The sequence below is a fragment of the Pogoniulus pusillus genome, chromosome Z, assembly GCF_015220805.1.
Source record: "Pogoniulus pusillus isolate bPogPus1 chromosome Z, bPogPus1.pri, whole genome shotgun sequence".
In the NCBI taxonomy this organism is placed as follows: domain Eukaryota; kingdom Metazoa; phylum Chordata; class Aves; order Piciformes; family Lybiidae; genus Pogoniulus; species Pogoniulus pusillus.
Window position 1 is genome coordinate 101,711,244 of NC_087309.1, and position 6,055 is coordinate 101,717,298.

Consider the following 6,055-nt stretch of genomic DNA (forward strand, 5'->3'; position numbering starts at 1 on the left):
TTACCCCAGGGGCAGCATAGTGAGCTAATGTACCAGAGTGATCAAAGAAACACAGTGGCCAGCTGGAGACAGGTTTTGCAGCTCTGGACTCATCTCCCAACAAATGAACTTTTCTTCTAAAGATGACAACCTTCCCTAGGATTACACAGGCACCACCAAGTAGCACTCACAACTACCAAGCATTATGTGCAAGAGCAGGACTGCCCCGGAAATGCAGGGAATGGCAGTAACTGTAGACACAGTCAGAGAGTCAAATAAGCATGCTCTGCCTTCAGGTGCCAGGTCACAGTTAACACTGCACACCTTCCCCTGGCACCCCCCAGTCCTGAAAAAAAAATGCTGTGGCAGAAAAAAATTTCACAGAAAGAACTGCTAAAAAATGCTGTTGATGATGAAATGAGTATGAAATAAAAGTATCCTGTTCTCAATACCCAAGTTCTTTGATCTACTTCAATTCTCACAGTGTTTGGAATTGTACTTTGAGTCATGGAATAGTTTGGGTTGAAAAACACCTTAAAGATCATCTAGCTCCAACTCACCACCACGGACATGAACGCTTTCCACTAGACCAGGTTGCTCAAGGCCACATCCAAACCAGCCTTGAACACTTTCAGGGAGGGGGCATCCATAACTTCCCTAGAAATCTGTTCCAGTGTCTCACCATCTTAAATCTAAAGAATTTCTTAATATCCAATCCAAATCTACCTTTTCCCAGCTTTAATCAACTCCCCCTTGTAAACAGTCCCCCCCAGCTTTCTTGTAGACTGCCTTCAGGTACTGGAAGGCCACTACAAGGTCTCTCAGCATGTTCTCCAGGCTGAATATCTAGGTTCAGTTGAAAGCATTTTCTAATATCTGTAGGTTTCAAAAGATGATTTGTATTTTAAGGTGGCTCTCTAAGGAAACAAAATTAGTGTGACCATGCTTTGTACACAAGTACACAGATTGCGTTTTCCAATAGCATGAGGTCATAAGCCTTTCTTAATGACATCTGATAGAGAGGGCCAGCTCCTACAAGCTTTGTGAAACCAGTAAGGAAGGAAAATCAGTTTGTCTCCCAGTCAGAGCAATGCACTGGAAACATGTTGTGCACCCCCTAATGCTGGGATCAGGACTCACACCCCATCAGACATAAGGTTATTCAAAGATGGGAGAGTATTATAAGAAATCAAGTTCTACTTGTTCTACATCTCACAGTAAGAGAGGATAAAGCGAAAATGAAAATAAAAAAAAAGACCAGAACATTTCATATATCTCCCCCTTCAATTCTGGGGACATCATTTTAATTTTTATCATTGTAGCAAATTATTAAGAAAAACATGTTTGTTTTTGGGCATCGCAAGCAGACTGAGTTGTGTCTTCACTAACAGTTACAGACTTTATTGATACTTTCATTGCACTGTCAAATAAAAATGAGGATTGGTATTTCAGAGCAGCTTTGTAGTTACACAAGAAAGGCCAGTGTTCTGCTGGTGTTCAAAAAGGAACCGTGGCAGCATCTTTTCCAGACTCATTGCTAGCACCATGTTGTTTTTAATGCTTAATTTTTCTGTCCTGAAAGCCAGAATTGGCTTTAGCTAATCTGAAATGAAGAAACAGAACCATTAGAAAATTAAAAAGTACTGGATACAGGCTTCACCCAGGAAGCAGTAATGTTGCTACAGTAAGACTCCATGTTCTTTAGAAATCCCTCTTCAGTGTGTACTTTGCCTATTTATCCTCATGGTTAAGAATGGTAAATTAGACCCTGTGATTAAATCTCATATCCTTCAAGTATCTCAATCTGACAAAGTATTTCCATATATCTGTATCTATATATCTCACAATATTGAAGCGTTTTGCAAAAAAAAAAAAAGAGGAGGCCAATTAACTAAACGAAAATTTGCTTTTATGGTTAACTTTAAAAGGTATTTTTAGTACTTAGTTTAAAGGTTACTCACAGTGTAGTCTCTTTTTTTTTCAAGAGTAGTCAGTTTTTTTCTGGTTCCATTTCAAATTATTAAAGAAGGTTCAGAAAAGTTTTGAATAGCAATAAATGCAGAAATATCACTTACAAATCAGTGCAGTAATTTAACATTATAAAAGTTGTGACATTGTCTCTGGTCCAACAGATACTTCACCAGTAAAAACCTTATCTGGAGCCAGAAAAACTCAGTAAGAGGGCTAAATTGCATCAGATGCTCTGTGCTGTAACGTAATTAAATTAATAGATTATGACTGATTTTAACTGAGGCAAGACCATATAACTCATTTCTGTGGGGAGAAGGAAAAAAACCAACCAAACAAAAACAAACAGTTTACTTTCCTACAAAGTTCTCCTGTAAAAGCAGTGCACATTCAGCAAACACAAACTAGAGAAATCCAACGGATCGATGAGATTCTTTCTGAAGCTACACTCACTCCTACAGTTCCTGTGCATGAGTTCATAACAGCTTTTGCACTCTTCCTGTTCACAGCAGAGCTCAGAAAAAGCCCAGGAGGTCTAGGCTATGAGCCACATGTGGCTATGAGCCACATGGAAAGTTCTTCCATCCCAGGATCACCAAGCACAGAGGATCTCTACTTGCCCATCAGCAGGTTTTCTGTGCAGCAGGACCTACACCTGCCCTGCCAAATGCCTCTGCCACTCACCTGTGAACATCTTCACAAAGTCGGTACTCGACATGCTCATAACCACATCAGCTGTCTCAGGAGGCTTGCCAAAACCAGCACTCCCACTCTTGGTTTTCAGGTCAATATACCAAGTGCCTCCTTCATCACCTGAACAGACAGGGAGGAGAGGTGACAAGGAAGCAAAGAGCTCTGCCCTTCTCAGTCCTCACTGTTTAACAGCTGCTCCCATGTCCACCTGGAGCAGTTACATGCACTACACAACAATGGCAGTGCTCCACCAGAAGCTGCCCCTCACCCCACGCTCTGCGTGCAGGCAAAGCACTGCTGGCAGTCGCTCACAGCAGACACCTCAGGGACATGGGCGCAAGAGCCCGAAGGCAGCGCTCTGCTGACAGAGCTGCAGGCAGCCAGGGCTTTTAATGCGACCCTGTGAGTTCTGCCATCAGGCCACCCCTGTGCTGTGTGACCACCACTGCAACAAAGCCCACAGCTGCCAGGAGTGCCAGCAGCTTCCAGCAGGTGCAGAACTCGGTCCTGAGAAGAAGCATCATCCTGAGAAGGTAGTCTCTCTAGGGACCGGCTCAAAAAGGGGTTTTGTGATTGAAAACACCCAGGGCCTTCTACTAGGAGCTGTGCATGTGAAGGTTACACAAGTGATGGCTTACCAGATAATTCAAACTGGTACACCCCCTGCGTGGTTCTCACATACTCTTCGCTCATTGCCCCCTGAATAACTCTGAATGTTTCTGCAACGGGACTCGATGCCTTAGCTCCAGACGATCCTGCCTGCTGCGATCCACTTAGTTTCTTCTCCTCTTTGGGTGCCTGGGAAGCACCTACAACAAAGAGATCATTTTTTCTCTTCCAGCTGCAAAACACTTTAAAACTGCACAGAGAACCACGCTAGAGAACTCTTGGGGAAAAGATTTCAGCTGCACGGTAGACAAAAGGGTATTTCCCCATTTCAGCCTTAAGATAAAGGATGGGGTTTGCACCTGTGAACATCAACAGAAGCACAGCACAAAAGGGAACTCTGCAACATATTTCATTTCATCCTGCAGCAGAAATGGAAGGGAAAGCACAGAGGAATTTGAATTCCAGCTGCTTACAGCTCACTGCAGAGGCTTATGCAGCACCTTGATTTCTAATGCAATCCACACACTCCTGACAGCTGTCACTCCAACAAAGCTCTGTCTTGAACAAACGTCACTTCCACCTCAAAATACTCCTCTCCTGTCTGCCTGCTAACATCACAGCTACCTTCGTTAGTTCTTCTGCAAAGGCTTCTAAGCTGTAAAGCAACTCACTGCTTTAATCAGCATTTCACTCTACCACAGTGAACACCTGGGTTTCACGGTAATGGACAGCGCTGGCAATTCACAGGGCTGATCCAGCTCACTAAGGATGTTGTAAAAAGTCTCTCAGGTGTCTTCTGTGTCAACAAACAGCTAACATTATTCTGTCAGCCCCTACTAAGTAACCAGTGTTGTGAGGCTCAGGGAATCACAACTTCTGTCCTAAGCGTAACAGTCCGAGTGGGACTGTCAAAGAGTATTTTCAAGGGAAAGGGACTGTTCAAACTTCACCTCCTCTACCCTTCTCTCCCTTCTCTGTTTCTGAAACCTGTTTTGCATCCTTAGATCTGCTTCAACTTGACACACCACAATTCAAGCAAAATGAATACATTTCTGAAGAAAGTAAATTCCTCCATTTCATCTAAGCAATAAACTGTAAATTTTGCATGTGTCACCTGAGAAGCCTTAGATACTGGGGTGTGTTTGCTCAAATTTATCAAGTCAACACGTATTTTCCAATAATACCTACCTGTGACTTTGATTATAAAAGGTTTTTTTCCGTAAGGAATCGAGTATAAACTGGAAAAGTCTGAACTCTTGTGGAAGGTAACATTCTTTCCCTGGCCTTAATTACAGAGGCTTTGCACCACTTTCATAAATCTTACCCTCCAAATGAGAAGAGGGGTTTTGCCAAATAGCTGGAACAGAGTCTGCGTTCTTGGAAGAAAACAAACAACAATCACTCTGAAATCCAGGGTGCATCTATTATCACCAGAAACCATCAACTTGCACACAGTGCTTTCCACACTACATCTTTCTATCTTTCTACCTGCATCTAAACTAGAAGCCTTTTAAAGTGTAAGTGAAAACATATTTCAAGATGAGAAACCCTGTCATTACCTAATTTGTAGTATTACACAGATTGTTGTAGACAACAACAAAAAACCCAACCATTTTTAAGTTGAGGTATTTCCATCAATTTATTATTGTATTACAATAAATGTATATAATGTAATAATATATTACAATAATATTTTGTTATTAAGAAAACAATTAAAAAAAAACACATAAAGAATACACCTTGGCTCCCTTCTCCTTTAGTATTTCTTATAATTTCTTGAAGTCTGAGTCAAATTCAGGAACCATTTCTAGCAGCACTGTATCCAGAAATGTTCTCACACTTACACAGTATTGAAATAGCAGTATGTTTAAGTGGAGTAGTAGTACTTCTTCTGCTAAAAAATATCTTCTGAGTATATTGAAGTAACAACACTGCTCATTTGAGTGCACATTTCTTAAGAAGGAATGGATGGACATGCCAGGGGACAGGAGTATCAGTGATCTACCCCCTGGTAGATCAGAGAGAGGAGACATAGGAAGAATTATGTGCAAATGTGGGGTGCAGGGTTTGGAGGTCATGGACAGCCTGGCAGTTACTGTGACACAGGAGAGGGATGAAGGAGGGAGGTAAAGAAGGGACTGGAACTGTTGGGTGATCAGAAGGCAGATGACCTGCAGCAGGCATTCTGGTAACCAGAGAGGCAGAAGGTGAGATGCAGGCAAAGGCTCCAGAGATTTCAGCAGGCCTGAAACAGAGGTCAGCTTAAAAGACAAAATTCTCACATTCATCAGAGGGTGAAAGGCTGGTGGGGACCACTGGACTCTACAGAAGATGGCAAATGAGCATGTACACACACTCAAAGGCCAACAGGCTTGAACCACATGATGAAAACCAGAACCCATGCTGTGTTGCAGGTCTGTGCTGTTCCTTATACTTACTTTAGTACCTAATTTTTCCCGATGAAATGGTTTCATGTTTGAGAAGAGTCCAACACCTCAATGCCCCTTACAGACCCTCAAGGAAGACACTGACACTAGCTCCATTTGTTGTTTCCCAGCTTGCAGTTCTGAGGAACGCCAGCAACTGTCACTGAAGATCTTTTCACCTGGCGTAGGATCCTACCTAGACTCTGGGTGGGCAGTGTGCTCTGAGCAGGCCACCGCTGTTCTCCTCCCGGCCTCGCTTGCACAGCCATGCGGCCTGGCCCTGGCCGCTCTTGCCTGTGCTTCTGGGCCTCCTGCCGCCTCCTCTCCCGCAGCAGCACCCTGGCCCCACAGCCTCCGCTGCTAGCGCACCCCTGAACGAG

General features: G+C 43.3%; 1 long non-coding RNA gene across 1 annotated transcript; it reads right to left on the reverse strand.

Annotated features, from left to right (window-relative positions):
- Positions 1 to 1,282: 1,282 nt before the first annotated feature.
- On the reverse strand, positions 1,283 to 3,468 carry LOC135173345 (uncharacterized). The gene is made up of 3 exons (XR_010301293.1): positions 3,279 to 3,468; positions 2,632 to 2,760; positions 1,283 to 1,582 (listed from the first exon to the last, which is right to left on the reverse strand). It is a non-coding gene; the product is annotated as an uncharacterized LOC135173345 (long non-coding RNA).
- Between the last annotated feature and the right edge of the window lie 2,587 nt (positions 3,469 to 6,055).